General features: G+C 39.5%; 1 long non-coding RNA gene across 1 annotated transcript in view; it reads right to left on the reverse strand.

Moving 5' to 3' along the window:
• Positions 1-2,652: 2,652 nt before the first annotated feature.
• LOC148219885 (uncharacterized) overlaps positions 2,653-18,420 on the reverse strand; it is a 33,851-nt gene continuing 18,083 nt past the window's right edge. The window contains exon 3 of the long non-coding RNA XR_015799355.1: positions 2,653-4,495. This is a non-coding gene — a long non-coding RNA (uncharacterized LOC148219885). The remainder of the gene's footprint in view (positions 4,496-18,420) is intronic.

Below are 18,420 nucleotides of genomic sequence, written 5' to 3' on the forward strand. Positions count from 1 at the left end.
TCCAGTTTTGCCCATTACCTCAGTGATAGTTTAAGTTATTCTCCATTGTGGGTGGTGTAATTTTCCTTAACAAGTCTGACTGCCTAGGAATTCACTTGTCTATGTTAAGGAACTGTCACATGGTTTGATTGCTCATTGGCCACAAGGCACCAATACCTGTTTATTTTATGGGAAAGTTCAATGAGAAGATGTTCCTGTGCATAGATTTTGGAACAGAAAGTTTCTAGTACTTTAAATGTTTGAAAGTCCTTGTAGTTCAGACTTCTTGGAGCTGATAAGTGTATTTTAAGGAATAGCATGGCTGCTGTTGGCAGCTTGTCCAACTTCTACTGCTTTGGAAAAAAACACACCAACCCTGCTACACTGTAGAATGATTTGAAATAAATAGCAAAATTTATTTTGTTTTCACACTCTTTTCTGGTGTGCAAGACATGGACCTATTTATTTCTTAGCTATTGATATAATAAACAAAATAAAGCAAAAATGATGAAGCCAATTGATTGTTCAGCCAATGCAGAATCCACTGAGACTGAGTGCCTTTCTTTAGCAAGTGCAGAGCAGCTGTAACTGGAAATGTGTTCAGATGCCCTGTGGATAAAATCATCCAACAGGTTATACTGACAGCATGTGCTTAAGAAATGCTTAAGGTGGATCCAGCGAGTATCTCAAAAAGGTGCTTTATTTTCTTCTTTACAATTTCGATAGAGGAATAGAAGTTGTTGTTTTCCTATTGGGAGATATTTATATTTACAAAATATTTCACTGAGCTCAACTTTTTGTCCCATGCTAGAATAGATGACACAAGTGACTAATAGCTTCCGCACAAGCATGTGATATGGAAAGAGGGAGATGCCTGACTCAAAGTCTCTGCAAACTGCCTTTGAAGATTCCACAGACACAGGAAATGGCATGACCTCTCTTGCTTTCAGGGCAGACAAACAGGACTCTTACATTCTTTGAAAATAAAGTGGATGCTGGAAACATGGATAGATACACAGCAAATTTGTAAGCTCTCTGATTGGAAGTGACTCCTCTGTGTCAGTTTGCTCCTTCAAACCTGGCTTGAGGGATCTCACACGGGGGTGTAATGGGAGCAAGCACTGTTCACACTAGGGTGCTTGCTCAGCCTGTGAAATCTCGTGGGTTGGCCATAGCCACTGATAAAAAGGAAGAACATCAAGTGAGCTCTTTCATTCTGAGGTTAAAGAACAAGGACCTGGAATCACCATACCTGCATATTGATGACATGCACCAGCATTCACCAAACCTTCAACACTCCAGTAGGAGCCCTGACAGTGCCTGGTTTCAGTGGAAGATGCTGCAATCAGAATGGCCTTTCTTTGGGCTTGCCTTGGGATTTACACTCTGCTGAGTGATGGTGTAGAGAGCCTGGGCTGGCAGTTCAAGTGATCCAGCTCTAGCCTACATCTTGCCACTATGTTTGCAAATCCCATATACTCTGGGAAAGTCTTGGTGTGGTTAGGTTAAGGATGGTGATTGGGGCATTCATATAATATTGGGGAAATCCAGATTTAAACCTTCTGTGTCTGACTGAGAAAATGTCCCCTTCCACTCCCAGAAGAGAGTCCAAACCTGTGAGCCATAGAGGCTCTTTGCAAAAATACTGAAGGAGCAAGAGGACACTCAATCATGTTGGGTGCTCTCCAGAGAACCAGGGTCAAGACTTCAGTAAGTCAGGTGAATGTTCTTCTTTTTTCCATTACTATGTGCGAAAAGAAAGGGAAAATACGTTTTGCCATGGAGGATCCCCAGGGCCTTCTGGGGAGAACTGCTGAGCTGGCTTAGCTATTACATAAGTCACTGACTGGTGACTGCTGGCAGTCCATGGTGAATGCAGACTGGGTCTGTCCTGCAGCCCACGGCTGGGAACCAACATCTCGTTCATGACACAGACCTTGTTCCCTTTGTTTGGCACAGGCAGCTCCAGGCCCATATCAGTAGCTACTGTGAAAAGTTTTTTCAGATATATGATGCTCTATGTCTAACACACTACCTTGCTGCTTTTTTTTTGTAATTTTATTTGCAAATTTTTTTAAAGCCACTGGCTCACAGCAATTTTTTTTGTCTAAGTAGTCAGGTATTCTGCAACAAAGGTATTGCATACATTTTCTTCTCCAGACAACTACCTCTAGATGTTAATACTAAGGGTTTTTCTTTTCCAATTGTTTTACCACTTCTTTTTTGTTGTTATTTTCAGTTCTCACATAAATGGTCCCACAGAAATCATATCATCACACTTTCCTGCAGCCCCAGGCAAAGCAAGTTTCTGACATCTTACTGCCACACAGCAGTTACCCGACAGACACATTTTCCCATTGCTTTTGCAATGGGAAACAATGCTTACTTGGTTTTCCAGTTTTGATGGTTTATATTCAATTATGTCTTCTTTGTCTTGACTGATTGTTTTCCAATTGCTGTTCCATCTTCTACTATTTTCTCTAACATCCAATAAATGGGCCTAGCTGGCAGCAGATGTGATTTCACTATGGTAGAGTCTCTTAGATGAGTTCAACACAAAATCACACTCTTAGACCCCTGCTGTTTTGGAACCACTTTGCAAGAGGTTGTTTTAACTTGCTTGGTTATTTTGATTTTTAAAATGCAGGAGCCTTCACGGAACACTGACCAAACTTGCTGCAGAATGAACTTTTATTAAATTTTATTTATTTATTTTATTTTTTTTAATTCAACTTTTATTTTATTGAGTGTGGGAATAATAACATAAAGGTGCAAAATCCCTTATGACATTCTATGAGGTTTCTCAGGTCAGTGCATTTCAAAACCTGGTTCTGTACTTATCTGAAAGCAATACAAACAGCTGCACATATCTAAGCTATGAAAAAGTTAGGGGCAATATTGGTACAAAGAAAGGCCCCTCATCAAGTGTAAATAAAAATGACTTTTTATTGGAAGCTGATATAAAATTTAATCAGCTCAAATATTTCATTCTGCACAGTGATCTTCTACATATAGTAAGGATAGTGTGAGATGATGACTATGCATTGGGAAAAGCTGGCATAACAGGTGTGTTTGCATAATGCTGTCGTCTCTTCATTGAGTTTTTTGGATTTAATGGAATTTCCCCGTGTCTTCTCCGTGCTGGTACTCCTTATTACAGTGAAATAACTAACCAAAGCCACTGATCATCTGGTACTGAGTCCAAAATTTATCAGTGATTCTCCCTTCCTTGTTCTGATTAACAAGGTGGTAATTTCTTTAAATTGGTGGAAGATGAGGACCAGCAGGATGAATAACTTCCTGTGTTTGTGTGTTCTGTAGGTCCTGGTTCTGCCCTTCCTCAGTTTCACCTTCAGCTCCTTCCCCCGGGTCTTACACAGAAAACTTTCAGTGCTTCCTGCTGCTGATCCAGAGCTACATGTGTAGGCTCTGCACAGGGATCTGGGCAGGCTGGATCATGGCTGAGGCCAATGGTGTGAGGTTCAACAAGGCCAAGTGCCAGGTCCTGCCCTTGGGTCACAACAAGCCCAGGCAGTGCCACAGGCTGGCACAGAGTGGCTGGAAAGGAGCTGGGGGTGCTGGTGACAGTGACTGAGCATGAGCCAGGGTGTGCCCAGGTGGCCAAGAAGGCCAATGGCATCCTGGGCTGGATCAGCAATGGTGTGGCCAGCAGGAGCAGGGCAGGGATTGTCCCCCTGTGCTGGGCACTGCTGAGGCCACACCTCGAGTGCTGTGTCCAGTTCTGGGCCCTCCCTGCAAGAAAGACCCTGAGGGGCTGGAGTGAGTGCAGAGAAGGGAACGGAGCTGGGGCAGGGTCTGGAGCACCAGTGCTGTGAGGAGCAGCTGAGGGAGCTGGGGGTGTTTATCCCAGAGAAAAGGAGGCTCAGGGTGACATTACCACTCCCTACACCTGCCTGGAAGGAGATGGCAGCCAGGTGGGGGTCAGCCTCTTCTCCCAGGCAGCCAGTGATAGGATGAGAGGACATAATCTCAATCTGTGCCAGGGTAATTTCAGGTTGAACATCAAGAAAAATGGCTCATGGAAATGGTTGTTAAACACTGGAATGGACTGTTCAGGAAGGTGGTGGAATCACTGTCCTTGGATGTGTTCAACAAATGACTGGACATGGCACTTAGTCCCACTGTCTAGTTGCCAAGGTGTGATCAGTCAAAGGTATACTTGGATATTTTTCCAGCCTTAATAATTCTGTGATTTTATGATTCTGTGTCTTGACAAACCAGCCAAAATGTGCCTACACACTGGCCAGATGGCTGCTGCTGCTTCAAATAGAGACAATGAGTTGAATCTGTCTTTGACTCACCATGAGATACTAAATTTGGCTTCTTTCCTCTTTTAGGCTGCTAATTTTCCAATGAACTTGTAATAACTTGGCATATTTGAGAATGTTGCACCTCTCTCAGACGGCTCAAGTTGGATGTTGCACTGAAGTTGGAGCTGGGAGGCAGACAGGCAGATGGCATGGCTGTACAGGGGTGGTTCCTATGGAAAAACAAGCTGGAAAGGAAGAAATACAATTCAAAGTTCAGTGAATTTTATGGTGTTTGATATATCGAAAGAATGAAATGTAAAGCAGCTATACAGAAGGAACCTAGAAATATGATATTTTTGTGGATAATTGAAGAGTGTGGAATTGTGCTTTAAGACATGTTCTGTGATTATCAAAGATAGATGTTATTAACACACTGCTACAGTTTTCCCTTCCTTTCTTCTTCCTGTAGTACTCTTAGTAATTTGTTTGTGTTTTTTTTCTTCCCCGTCTGACTCCATTTTTTCTTTTCTGTACTTTGGTTGCAAGAGGAGAGTAGACTGGAAAAACCTTCAAGTGCATTCACACATAATCATATTTGAGGAAAAAGACAAAAAAAGACAAAATGGAGTTTTTTCTCCTCTTAGAAATCAGTGACACTGAACAGGACCTGCACTTGAATGCAGGTGACAGTAGAAAACCTGATCTGCAGCCTGGTGTTTTAGATCAGAGGATAATCCTTGACTCTAGTAGCTTAAGAAAGAAATATTATCTCGATGCAGCACTGATGGGATTTTTTGATGCAAATGTCCATGTTTGCAAAGGTAGTTGAAATAGTAAAGGAACCTAAACTAGAGTGTTATGGTGAGGAGAGATATTTGAAGAAATCAAATTTCTCCCTCTTGTGAGAAGATTATTAAGTCATAAATATTTTGCTTTACAAAAAATGAACAAGATCTATCTTGATGATGGCTTGTGGTAGGTTAACAAGTAACCAAGGTAACAAAAAAAGGCAGAGTGAATAGAAAACATTTCTGGTGCATAGCTTAAGTATATACATGGGAACATCATTGTACTGTTTATTTGGAATTCTTCAAATTAAGCCTTCAGATTAAGCCTTTCTTAAATATGAAGATCCAAAGACATTCACAGGCTTAATCAGACATAAAAGTCTGAAAAATTACGAACTCAAGGGCAGAGTAAAGTGTTGTCAAGCTGAAGTGCTGTACTGAAAGAATGAAGTACAAATGAATGTCAGTGACCAAACAAAGAGATCTACTCCCTTCATCTCCTTGAGGAAGGGGGAAATGAATGGCTGGCCTATCCTGATGCCTGAGTACATCCTCATGGGCACAGCACATTAATTCTCCCCTTCCTTGCCTCTATTTTTTCCCATCCCAACAATCTCCAGTTCCTGGGTCCAGTGAGGGTAGGTGCTGCCTGTCTGAACACACGGACTTCTGCAGTGGTGGGATGATCATCCAGGTCTTGGCCATTTCACATTTTGCTCTGACAAATAGGCTGGTGTTGAAGGTTCTCCCAAAATAACTGATCTCTAGTATGCTCTTTACCTCTCTGAATCAGTCTATGGTATCAGTATTCTGCCAGGCATTTTGGAGTCTAATCAAAATTAAATTTAAATATTGGTCCCAGTGCACTCAGTCCCTGTCGTAGCAAATGTTTTTCTCAAAGACTAGTGAAGTTTTGGTTTGGGAAGGAAGTTAAAGGCTTGGAAGAAAAGAGCAAAACTGGAAAGATTGCCCTGTACTTCCTTAGGATTTTGTTAACTAATACTCTTATTTGGAAGAGTCAATAACCACTGGCTGCAGCTGGGTGCCTGTGCAAAGCCCAGCAAAGACATCCTCACTGTGCTGTGCTCCCTGAGCATAGCAGCTCTCCTGATCAGAGCTTTAGGTCATTCCCCATGTTTAAATGGAAGAAATCCATTCCTTTTCAAAAGAAAATGACGTTAGCATGAAAATGAAAGAATCTATCTCAATGAGCAAGGCAAGGAAGTGTCTACCATACTGAAGAAAAATATTCTGCATGTTTTGTCCTGCATTTTTATCCTATGTATACAGTTCCCATTCTTGGAAAAATGAAGAAAAGACATTTCTCACTCTGTTTTTAAATTCGTAAAATTAATTTTTATTATATAACGCCTAGCTGCTCTTTAGTGTCCTTAATGAAATAAGGACAGTAGTCTGAACAGGCATCCAAAGAACAGGTATCCATATCAGTGGAAATTACCGAAGTAATTAATAAAGAGGCCAGAATCTCTGGGGATATGCAGGGTAAGTAATCTTTCCTTAATGAGCTTTTTCAGACTGTTAAACTGTGTAAGGTTTCTGGTTGGGGTTGTGATTTTTTGGCTTTGTTTTTTCTAAGGCAAAAATGTGAAGTACCCTGATGCCAAGTTTTTGATATTGCTGTATTTTTAGTCATAGAATGGCTTAGGCTGAAAGGGGCCCTAAAGTTTTCTGGTTCCACTGTCCCTGCCATGGGCTGGGACACCTTTCACTAGACCCAGCTGCTCAAAGCCCCACATGCTGGATGCTGTATGCCTGTCCTGAGCACCTTAATCAGGAAATAAATGTTTGTGTTAAATTAAATGATGGAAAACACAAATAAACCCAAGATGATTTATTTTTAGAATTATAATAGCTAAAGCGTTAATAGTGAAAGCAATGAAATTTATTGCAATACAAAAGAAAAACCCCCAACCAAACAGGTATACTATTAATTGCAGCTCAAGAAGTAAATGATATGAGCCTTTCCCGTTGTAAAAATATGCAATATCTTAGAAGCATGATATATCAGCAAAATAAATCAGGTTTCAGAAATTTCTTTAAACATTTAAATCTCAAATTAACAAAAAAATTATTTTGAACAAGAACAGATTTGTAGTGGGTTTTCTGCCACTGAGTGGAATTTAAATTAGATTAAATAATTCAGTAGTTGTCTGCTTTTTAAGGCCATTAGATGATTATACCATCCCAGCAGAAACCTGTTTGCCAATCAATTTGAAGGACTCCTAATGGGTTGTTTTAAAATGTACCAAATTATTTGGGTTACATTAGTGATGGGAAGAACTATATGTTTGAGGTACATATTCAAAGCAGAGTATTTATATATTTGGGGAATTATAGTGGTATAAGGACCTTAATTGTACTAATAACTTGAAAATATTTTGAGTGTGACTTTTAGCTTTTAAATGTTCCAGGCAGACAAGCTTTTCCCACTCAACTTCACAATAAATGAAGAATGACACATACTTGTGGTTAGTTCTGCCTGAGATCTTTCCCTTGAAACAAACCCCTTTTATTACCCAGAATTTACTGCTGATCACTCACTTTGCAGGAAAACATAAGCTTTTGTTTAATTTTTCTGCTTACTTCAGTTGAAGTTGATATACTAGTGACTTCCTAAACAAAGGGCACATTTTGTATTCCTGTATTGATTAGAAGAGTAGAGGATTCAAGGATTCAAACTTCACAGCAGGCAGGAACATTAAGATAAGCAGTTAAAATTTCGTCTATGTGCTCCTGATATTTCAGTTCAATTATTTCAATTATTTTCAATTTTTACATCATATGCAACATGTGTAGATCTGTGATTTATCTGTGACCACTGCTCTGAATAGGAGGAAGTAGATAATAAGAGGTAGCTAAATATGCCTATCAAGATTTTAAAAATCCTGGTTTCTCATCATTCACAGTGATTTAGTCAGTCTTTAGCTGAAGTTCATTTGTATGGAGACAATTTGCACACATTTTCAGTGCTTAAAAATTAAAATCATCAGAAAACAATGACTAAATGAAACCTACACCTTATATTTTGTTTGTCCCAAAAAATATTTCTTAACTCTGAATGATAATCATCATCTTCACTGACTTCACATAATGATTTACATATTAATGTTTTTAAATGAATTTTTAGATGTTTATTTTGATTTAAAATATTCAGCCATATTACAGTCTCAGAAAAGGAGGAGAGCATGGAAGGTGAATTGCTGCTAATAGGAGAGCATAAGAGTGGGAGATCTGAAAGTGGTCTGAAAACCAAGGTCCTGCAAGGACTTAGCAGCAGTCTGGGGTGCCAAGACAGGGGCCCAGGCTCAGCTGTACTCCTTTTGCAGCTTTGTTCTCCCTTACGTTCATACAAATCGCCCCAGTGGGCAGCAGGCAGAAGGTCCATGCCCTGCAGTGACATCCACCCCCTTCCTTCCCAGCACAGTGGGAATAGCTCACCTGTAATACAAGGGTATGAGGTCCCACACCTGCTCATGTATTTTTCCATCCCTTTCCTTGCCTTGCTCATCCTGCTCAAATCACACAGCCAACTCTGCCTTTCTCCTGCTTGCTTTATGCCATAGAGCCCTTGCCTGCAATTTTAACTCCCTTTAGCTGAATTTAACTGGCTCCATCTTCTGCACATCTAGCTACTGCTACTTCCACTAGTGACTCTTTCAATGCGTGGTGGAGCAGTGCTGTAGTCTGGTAGGCCACTCATTGTCCAGAATTTTCAATATTGAGAGAATTCCTGAATAGGGGATTAATGTCTCCTCAAGGGCATTAAAAGTGTAATAATGATAGCAACTGGAGGCAGAGATACCCACATGTGTCTGAATCTGTGGCAGTTCTCAGCAGCTCCCATTTCTTGTAATGAATCTGTTCATAGGATACAACCATGCTATGGGCTCAACATGTTCTTTTTCATGTGTTCGTGGAAAAATCTATTTTATTTTGTGTGCTGATAACAAAAAACCATTTTGCCTGACTATCATAAGGTCTTTCAAAGCAAAACAAAGAAAAAAGTGGTGGTATTAAAGTTCATAAAACTTGTGCGACTTTGCTTGCAACGTGTCTAAGATTCAGGTTTTCTTAGTACTTCCATTATGTCAACATTTCCTGGTTGCAATAGTCATGGGTTTCTCTTTCACTGAAACATGATGAGTTGAGCAATTGGGCTCTTGCAGGGCAGTCTGGAAAGATGATGCTACAAACTACACTAAATCCACTATTGCAGATTCCCTCTGTCCTCCACTTCTGTACTACATTGTTTTCCTTTTGTTCCATGGGCACCTATGCTTTCCAATTTTATTTTTCACTGGTCTGATGAAGAAACAAAAAAATGAAAGAGAAATACAGGGGGGAAAATGTATAGTGGGAAAAATAATTGTCCCAGTGTTTAAATAACAAGGCAGCCTCAAAGTACACAAAGAATGAGATAGTCCTTATCTATTATTATCTTAAAGTTATTTATTTATATAAGACTCTTGCTGACGTAGAGGGATGATATACTGATTAAAGATGACCATCTGCACGATATTCACTTTTTCTGAAATTTGTATTTTGCTTTATTCTGATACAACAAGTTGATAACACGACAGTTTGCAGAGCTGTTACTGCAATTATATCTGAAGAGCAAAATTGAGAAAAAAAGCAGCCAGTTTTTATGAGTGGTTATTTTCATATGTGGTCTGTTCATAAAAATGCCAACAATAAAACTTCTTCTGGCTTCTTTGGACTGAGTTCCTATTGCTGGTGTTTGTACTCTCTTCCTATCCAGGAAAAAAATTGAATTTTATTCCAAAAGCACAAGAACTTGTCAGTGTTTTTTTTGGTTGGTTGGTTGGTTGGTTTTTTTGTTTTTCTTTTTTGGTTTTTTTTTTGGGGGGGGTGGGGTGGGGTTTTTTTTGTTTTGTTTTGTTTTGTTTTGTTTTGTTTTGTTTTCCGCAAGGACATGTTCCATTTTCCTGTGTTAGCTGTCCAGAAAGATTTGTACTGGGGCTACCAAGTCCTGTCTGTTCAGTTATCAGTTCCACTGGAAGGTACTCAACAAGGTCTCACATCATCAGCTTCAGAAGGAAGATGGAAAAGTTTGATTTAACCCAAGATCAAGTAAGGAGTCTTGCAGTCAGAGAGGCATTGCTGTTATGGGTTTTAACCTACTCTACTGGGCATACTCTGGGGCAAATTTAGACACCATATTATGATCTGTAGATACTAGCTGTTGTAATAATAAAATCCAAAGATCACAGTTAGTGCATCATTGAAGTAAGATTTCCATTTGTTGATTACATCTATGCTTGTTTATCAATCATAACAGATTTTTAATGGCACTGCGGCCAATCCTCTTAAAATTGTGAGCTCACAGCTTATTAACCCCACTTACATTTCTAAACATGGTGGCCACAGCTGGAAATTACCATATCTAGGAGGTTTTGGGATCTATTTGTGTTTTTGGCCCAAAACTACACTGAAGGTGATCCTAATGACCTGACACCATTGAGTGTCACTGCCCAGGCCAATCCCATAGCACTGTTCAATTCCTTAGCACTGCCCTACCTGGCATGTCTGTATTCCCTGAGCTTCAGTGCAGTGCTAACCCTCAGCAAACAGTGGTGCAGCTTGTGGCAGCACCACATTACATCACTTTTTTGGGCAGTGTTTCAGTTCCTGGGCCTTATGTTGAAAGAAGTACATAAGCCCCAAAATACTAAGCCTCTTTGAAAGAGAGATTTTTCTCCTGAGCACTGGAAGAGTCCACTGGAGGAAATGACAGCACAGGTACAGCAGTGCCCCATGCCTTGCAGCTATATATTCCATGGTTCTGGAACTGCCATGTGAAAAATAGTCCCACCTCCTGTTGGACTGCAAAGTCCCCATAAAGATTTCTACATATAAAATCGATCTGGGACACAATTCATCATCAGAAAGTGTAAAGACTGTTTACACGAGCAAAATATGGTGACAAAATGCTTAAACTTAAGGTGGATGATAAGAGAATATGGAATCCTAGTGACCTCACTGTTATATATAGCTTCCATCAATGAGTTGTGTTAGTCAATCTTTCAAAAATACATGCGTTCATATGTATTGTTTGGCTTCCTGATTCTCTTTGCACTGAACTATTCTGCAGAACATGAAGGGAATGGCTTTTGTACTTGTTATGTTTATGAAACAGGCCATTAGTAGGCAGATATGCTCTAGAGGATGTTGTGTGTGAAGGAAATAGGAGAGAAACGAGTGGTCAGAGTGATTTTCATGACCTCAGCATTGAGGAAGACAAGACGTGGTTTACACCCTGTTTGTGAGAAGTATTACATCTGAGGGGAAACTGGGTCCTGTGAAACTACTTGTTTTTATGGAAAAAAGAAAATCCAGCTAACTGAGAACAAACAGGAATTTAAGGTTATGACTGCAGACGTTCAGCATCTGACGCAAAGTGCTGAGTGAGTTTGAAAAGATTTCTTCACCAGCAAACAGGAACTTAGTTCTGATGTATTTTTAAAAGAAATGTCAAAATCCTTGGGGTTTGTCTCCTGAGAGAAAGGTCTGATCCTACAATTACCACCCATCCCAAGTGCTGCTGAGGCTACCTACCCTAAGTTCAGTTTCCAGCAAGGTGTACTTTAACCTGTCAAACTGAGCAATAAAACCAGGGTTTTTTAGAGTAATTTTGCTCAGCTGGAAGAGAATTGACAGGGTGACTCCTGGAAGAAACAAGGAAAGGTTGATCTTTTAGTTGCACAGAATTGAACTGAATGATTGAGTACATCTCTACTATGAGCTAACAGTCCTGCTCATACAAATGAGGACCCACATTTAAAATGAAGAACTAAAGACAGTTCTTCACTTCCTAGGGAATTCAGATTATTTCACCTCAGTGGAAGGAACCTGATTTATACACCTTCAGTTCCTGATTCCATACTGGCTACTCTGTCCTTAACTGTGGGGAGAATTTTAAAAGTATGTTTTAAATATTCAGATCTAGTATTGCAAATGATCACATCCTTTTAGTGTGATTGGGAGTCTAGGAGAGGTATCTGGACAGCCTGATTCAATGATTTAAAGTTATTTAATGGAGGTGGATGAATTATTAATTCTGAGTATTTAATCTGACCAACATGAAAATTTCTATGCATAGAAATAATATATTTAAATAAATAGTTATTGTTATTATTCATCCTGCCTTCACTTTTAAAAAGGCTTAGAATTTGGCCTTACATACATTAGGCATTTCAAAAAGTGTGAAAAAAAGATCTTTTGTATCAGATTGACTGCCTAAATTGATTTTTCTTCCTTCTTCTTTTTGTTACAATATTTTAAGGTAGCGTGAACTACCTTAAAGGGGAAAAAAGGGGAAAAAAAACCTCTGTGACACCCAATGTGAAAGAAAGAAGTGAGAGAACAGAAAAGTTCCTCATGCAGATGTTAGGTCATGAGAGCTTGTGCTGGTTTATGCATTAACAGTTAAAACATAAGAAAGGCATCAATTTCCGTGTGCAGTTGCGTATGTTGAGCAATGTTTAACGAAAGCAAAGTGCACCCTGTTCTGCTTCTCTGCAGAGAATATGGTAGTATTGAATTAACTGATAAATCAGTTCCTTGTTCCCTTTTATAAAACTGGGGCTGCCTTTGGAAAAAATTAGGTGTTTAAAAAGGTTCTATCTGAAATGGCACAAATTCATTCTATTTTATTCCCTCTTCTGCAGATGCCACCAGTCTTTTCCACTGCATGGAAAAATACTGTTCATTTAGAGGGAATTTAAAGCTGCTGGCAATTGGCTTGCCTTTCTGTTGCTGCTTTTGAACCTCATAGTAATAGTCTACAGATCATAAATTTAAAATGGCAAACCAGGACAGAGCATTGTAAAATGCTTTTAAATTACTTCTGTCTTTTCATCAATAGGATATAATGTCTGAGTTACTTAAAATGAGGAAAAGAGTGCTCACTGTGTCATACTTGTCACCAATAAAGCTATGGTGCTAATCCTGGAAAACTGAAATATTCACACTGAATGATACAGGGAGAGTTATGTATCTGCCTTGACATTCCATAAAATAACCACCAATGGTGATTATTCCTCCAAGACTCCACTGTAAACCTTATGCTGGATCACTACACTTAAAAGTAAGGTCATGATTTGCATGTCTGAAATAAAAGTATTTTCAGCTGTTGCTAGTACTCCACAATCTTGCTCGTGTTTCTTTACATCTGTGCTCTCCTGGGACTATTTTCATTACACACAATAATCCAATTAATCCATTACCTGCACTTAACCTTTACCAAGACAAAATAAGATATCGACTTACAAGCATTACACAAATGGACAAAGCAGAAGGTGCCATTTGAACATTGGTATTCCTCCGAAGTCAGGTTAGTTCTAAAATTCACAAGGCCTTTCTTAGTTTTTACTTCTGTATAAACATATTCATTTATATAAAAATGTGTTGTATGTGTCAGAGATATAGCTGTTCTAAAATAAGATGTTCTTGGATAAGAGTTTTACGACGTTTGTAGGTGTAGCTCCCACAAATAGTTTAAAAAATAGTGCTCTTTCTTCCATGTCATCACCAATTTATCAGGGTATCCTGTGCACACTGAATCCACAGACATGATTTACAAGCCTATGAAGACTGGGATAATTCCAGTGGCAATTGTAGAAGGTAGATTTGTAACAAGTGCCAAGAAGCAAAGGTCCATCTACCCCAATTCCCTGTGTCCACCAGTGGCAAATATTGGATCCTAATCATGAGAGGTTCCATACATAATATTTCTCATGTGCTCCTAATATCTATGGTAGCTTTCTTTCTCTGCTGCTATTTTGTTTAGTTGCTTCTTAAACACACGATTTTTTTTGCATGAGTAAGTTCCTGTGGTGCATGACTGAATAACTAGCACTTTGTTGAGATATTAAAAAAGAACACAGTGTTATCCTAAATCTCTTCATGGTATCCATGAGCTATTAATGACTTTAATATATCTCCTTATTTGTCACCTTCCAGTCCCAGTCTATATGGTTCTTCTGTATTTTCAGTCATCTGAGTCCAGTCATGATCTTATTTATAGGATAGCACTGTTTCTCTAAATGCATATTGCATGCATTTAGAAGGTGTGCCACCCTCAAAGCAGGTAATCCTGGTCATGGCTAGACAATGAAGACACATCACAAATGCATAAATTCAAGAGTTTTATCCCTTGGGTAACGTCGGTAATAAAAAATGTGTTTGCTGATAGAAATGCCTTACTGGCTAATCCCAACTGTCTAACTTGCTCTGCAAAACAACCCCTCTGCTTCCCAAATGCAGTATCTGTAAAGAATACTTTGTTTAATTGCTGAGCTCGTATTAAAATTGGCATAAAACATGTATTGCTGTCATTTTTGAGCTGAGCTTGAATACTGAGCTGAGTTCCAGTGACACCACTGTCCAGCACAAGGCTACTACCAGCAATAAATTAATATTAAAAATGATAGCTGAAATATTTATTCACAAACACAATTGCAAGCTACACATGATTGCTCTCTGCATATGCATTTACAGTAGCGTGGAAATTACTTGTTTCCTGCTTGGTGTTATTTCTGCTTCAAGTGCTTGGCTCTTGCTCACACTCCAGGAGCCAGGGGAACAAAGACCAACTCCAGACCTCAGAGACAGATATGTTCTTGTCAGTCTGATCAATGAGCAAGGTGGAAGGCAAAGCCACTGTCTTGTGCTGTGGCTCACAGGGCTGTCATTTACTGTGCTACCTCCAAAAGACAAATGAGGTCTAGAGTGAAAGTGAATTTTCTAATTGAATTATCCAGTGTCCCAGATGGAAAAGACCTTAAAAGCCTGGACCACGCAAAGAAGACATAATCTGAGAGGAAATCTGACACATGGCACATTATCCTGTGCATCTTTCTGAATTTTGCCCTATTTATGACCCAATGCATGCAGTATCTGCTATTTTTGATGTCTAAGATAAGGATTTATTTCTGGGACTGAGTGGATAATACAGGAAGCCCTTCTGTTGGAAGAAAGGTGTATAGCTGTCTCCTAAGTAATTGGCAGCTCTCAAGCAGTTCACTTGGGATTCCCACCCAGAGCTCAGTTAACACCTGTTTGTGAGGCCATGCTGATCTCCTTGGCATCGGGAAGAAGCAATCTCAGGGATGCAGTGAGACTGGAGATGTGGTGAGGCTGTGCTGTGTCCAGTGCCACACCCTGCTCAATGCAACAGAGTCTGGCTATGTCCTGGCTGCAATCCAGACACCTGAGGAGCTCTAAACCCTACTTCTTGCTTCTGAGAACCCCTCCGTGTTCTCCTCTTCAGTAATGTCTTCAGTAGTCACTTGCCATCTTGCACCTCTGATTCTGTGTCTCCTACCAATATGAGAAGTTCTGTAGGGTCAAGATGGTAGGATGAATCGTTTGCAAAGTTTGTAGGGTGCCCTTATGGCTGTATGCTGACATCAGGGCAGAGGCTGCCTGTGTGCCATCTCGCTCAGGAGCTGGGAAGATCTACTTGGTCCTATAGGATGTGGAAGCAGAAAACGAGTATTCCTGTCTTGCTGCAAGGAAACTGTGTCAGGGAACTGTCAGGGCACATCATTTCATTTGATTGTATCACTGTTCCTGACAATTTCCTCCAGATATTTACCATCCGGAATGCTAAAAAAACCCAGCACATTTCCTCATTTATCATGCATATTTGTTTGTTCCAGCTTCCTGAGACGGAGACTTTTGTTGTCTGAATTTGCTTAGGTAATAATATTATACACACTTTCTGCATAAGTTTTTTTTGGTTAGTATTTTGGTTGATATTACTTGTGTATTCATCCTTCACTTCCAGTGACAATAACAAACATGAATATTGTTACCCTTATAAAGTAATGTAAATAAAATTTCTTATTTTTGTATGTTGTCAAACATTAGAACTATTCAAATTGAAAGAAGAAGAGCACAACACAAAAAATATATCAGACAACAGCCAGATAGGAGAAGGAGGATTCTCCTGGACACTAATTGGACACTGCAAAGTAGGCTAGCAGAAGGTCTCAAGTGAAAAGGAGAAATCTTAACCTGAAAAAGAAAACATTCTTTCTAACTAGTGACTCAAAAGATCTCTATAATATAATAGTTACTTTAATCCTTTAATTTTCCTTCTTTTTTTCCAGAATGGTAGGAAAAGGGAGGAAAATTGTTTTCCCATCAAAAAAAATTAAATGCTGTGTTTATGAGAAACAGAAATGCTTTCTGTTTATGAGAACTTAAATGCTATATATTCAAAACTATTGGTGTTACATGCAGGAACCAGCTAACAGTGAATGTATTGCAATACTTCACATGGGCTGTTTTCCTTGGGGAAAAAATTGGCACTACACTATAAAAAAGCTTTTCACACTCTACTTCTGAGGGAAAGACTAAGCTTATATAGAAGTATTTGTACAATTTGTGGGATTTAATGTAGCTTTCCCATTTTTTTCAGGGCCAGTGAAATGGGGCAGCAGAAATAAAACACTGAAATTGTGAAATACAGAACGAAATTACAGAAAAGAGAACAATTTATCCTGAATTTAGTTGGACCTTTTTCATGTGGTTGTGATTTTACTTTCTGTTTAGAGTACGAGACAGCTTGGTAGAATGTGTGACAGCTTGGTTACTAATGTGATCTGCTTTATGTGCACTCTGCATTCTTTTGTTTTTTTCACTCTGTTCCATTTAAAGCTTTGATATTTATAGCGAGGAAGCAGGTAAATATAGAAATTTGGTGCAAGATTATGTAAAAAGGTAGAGGAGAAATGCACTGATGTGGAGAAAGTAATGCGTGCACTCTATTAATAGTTTTCTTATAGAAAAGTACTGTAAGTTTGACCTGGTTTGAGGTCTGGTTCAGTTCTCTAACTTCAGGCAGGTAGGGCTTTGACTGGGGCTGGGACCAAAGTTGAAACAAACTATTGTACATTCAAGCGTTTAGTTGAGAAGTCAGAGCCCTGGGCCTGAGCTCAGTTTTGTATCTACTGACAATGGCAAGGCACAAGAAGGTCACCTTGAGCAGAGCCTTGGTTTCATCATCAGTTTAGGCTGGCCTCGGCTGTTCCTGCTGGCTTAGACGTGGCCAGAGAGGCACTGCCACCCCTCCTGGTGGCTTTGCTTTCCTCTTGCCCCACTTCTTCCCATGTGTCAGGGAACTTCCGAGTCAGGGAACTGATTTTCTGTTTTAGGTAAAATATATGGTTGAAGTAGGGACAAATGTTGTGCTTGTCATAATCAAATAAGACATTGTTTATGAGGCTGAAAATTTTCTTGTTTCTGAATGTTTTCAGTTAACCACATTCACATCACAATGTTCAAATACGAGAGGTTTCTGAAGAGGCAACTCCCTAAAGTGTGGAAAATAAGCAAGAAATACATAGATGTACATAGGAAGTTGGTAGAAAAAGTAAGAGGAAGGAAAAAACAGCTAAAATAAGCATGGAGTGAATAAGGAGGAAATAATATGAAGTCGTGTGTAGATAAGCTAATCCCTCAAGACAAAACAGGAAGAATAATGCCAGCAGAAAAATGGCAAACACCAAAAAAGTAATAGAAAAAGGTCATTGTTGTGTGTCTGTAAGCAAAAACAAAAATATGAAATCTGGAGATAGTGGTAGAAGCATGTAATGATGTAATGGTTGATGTCTGTCAAACTGATTTGTTTTGTATCCATATTTTCACAATGGAGGGAAATGAATACTCTTCCACCACCATGTAGCATCTACATACCATCATTTTAAAAAAACTCTATTTCCTTTGTGAACTTCAGAGAATTAAATTAGCTTTTGTCAGGGTCAGCATCCTTCAGACAGCAACGTAATTTGAGCAACAGAACACTTCATAATCAGTCATGAAGTGTGTAAGCTTCAGGCCAGCTGATGAGACCCTGGGACATTCCTGTGAGCGTGAGACCCAGTTATGATGTGCTAGAAGGATGTCAAGCTGCCTCTTTGGGCCAGGGGGCAGTTAAAGGGTAGAATGTGGACTCAGCTCTATAATCTTCACATCCAAACACTTAGATACTGAAGAAACCATCTCAAGTTAGGAACATGAGAGAAAATGTGCTTCTTTACTCCCAGACCATCTTACTCTGGCTCAACAGGGCAGCTTCCAGCTCAGCAAGCGGCTTTGCAGCATCCACACTTACTCATGTCAGCCTCTGCTGACCTGCCCAGCATCCTAATTCCCTTTATTTGCAACTGTGTACCCTGCCTTTGAGTTTTGGATACAGCAAGAACAACCACGATAAAATGTTTTAATAATCAGTGGTGAAGAAAGTTTTGTAGGAGGTGAAGAAGATATAGGAAGGCACCTGAGAGGCTAATATGACAGAAGGTTTGATTTGTATTGAAGCTGTACCACTGCTG

Source organism: Sturnus vulgaris, chromosome Z, assembly GCF_052056855.1.
Source record: "Sturnus vulgaris isolate bStuVul1 chromosome Z, bStuVul1.hap1, whole genome shotgun sequence".
NCBI classification, from domain to species: domain Eukaryota; kingdom Metazoa; phylum Chordata; class Aves; order Passeriformes; family Sturnidae; genus Sturnus; species Sturnus vulgaris.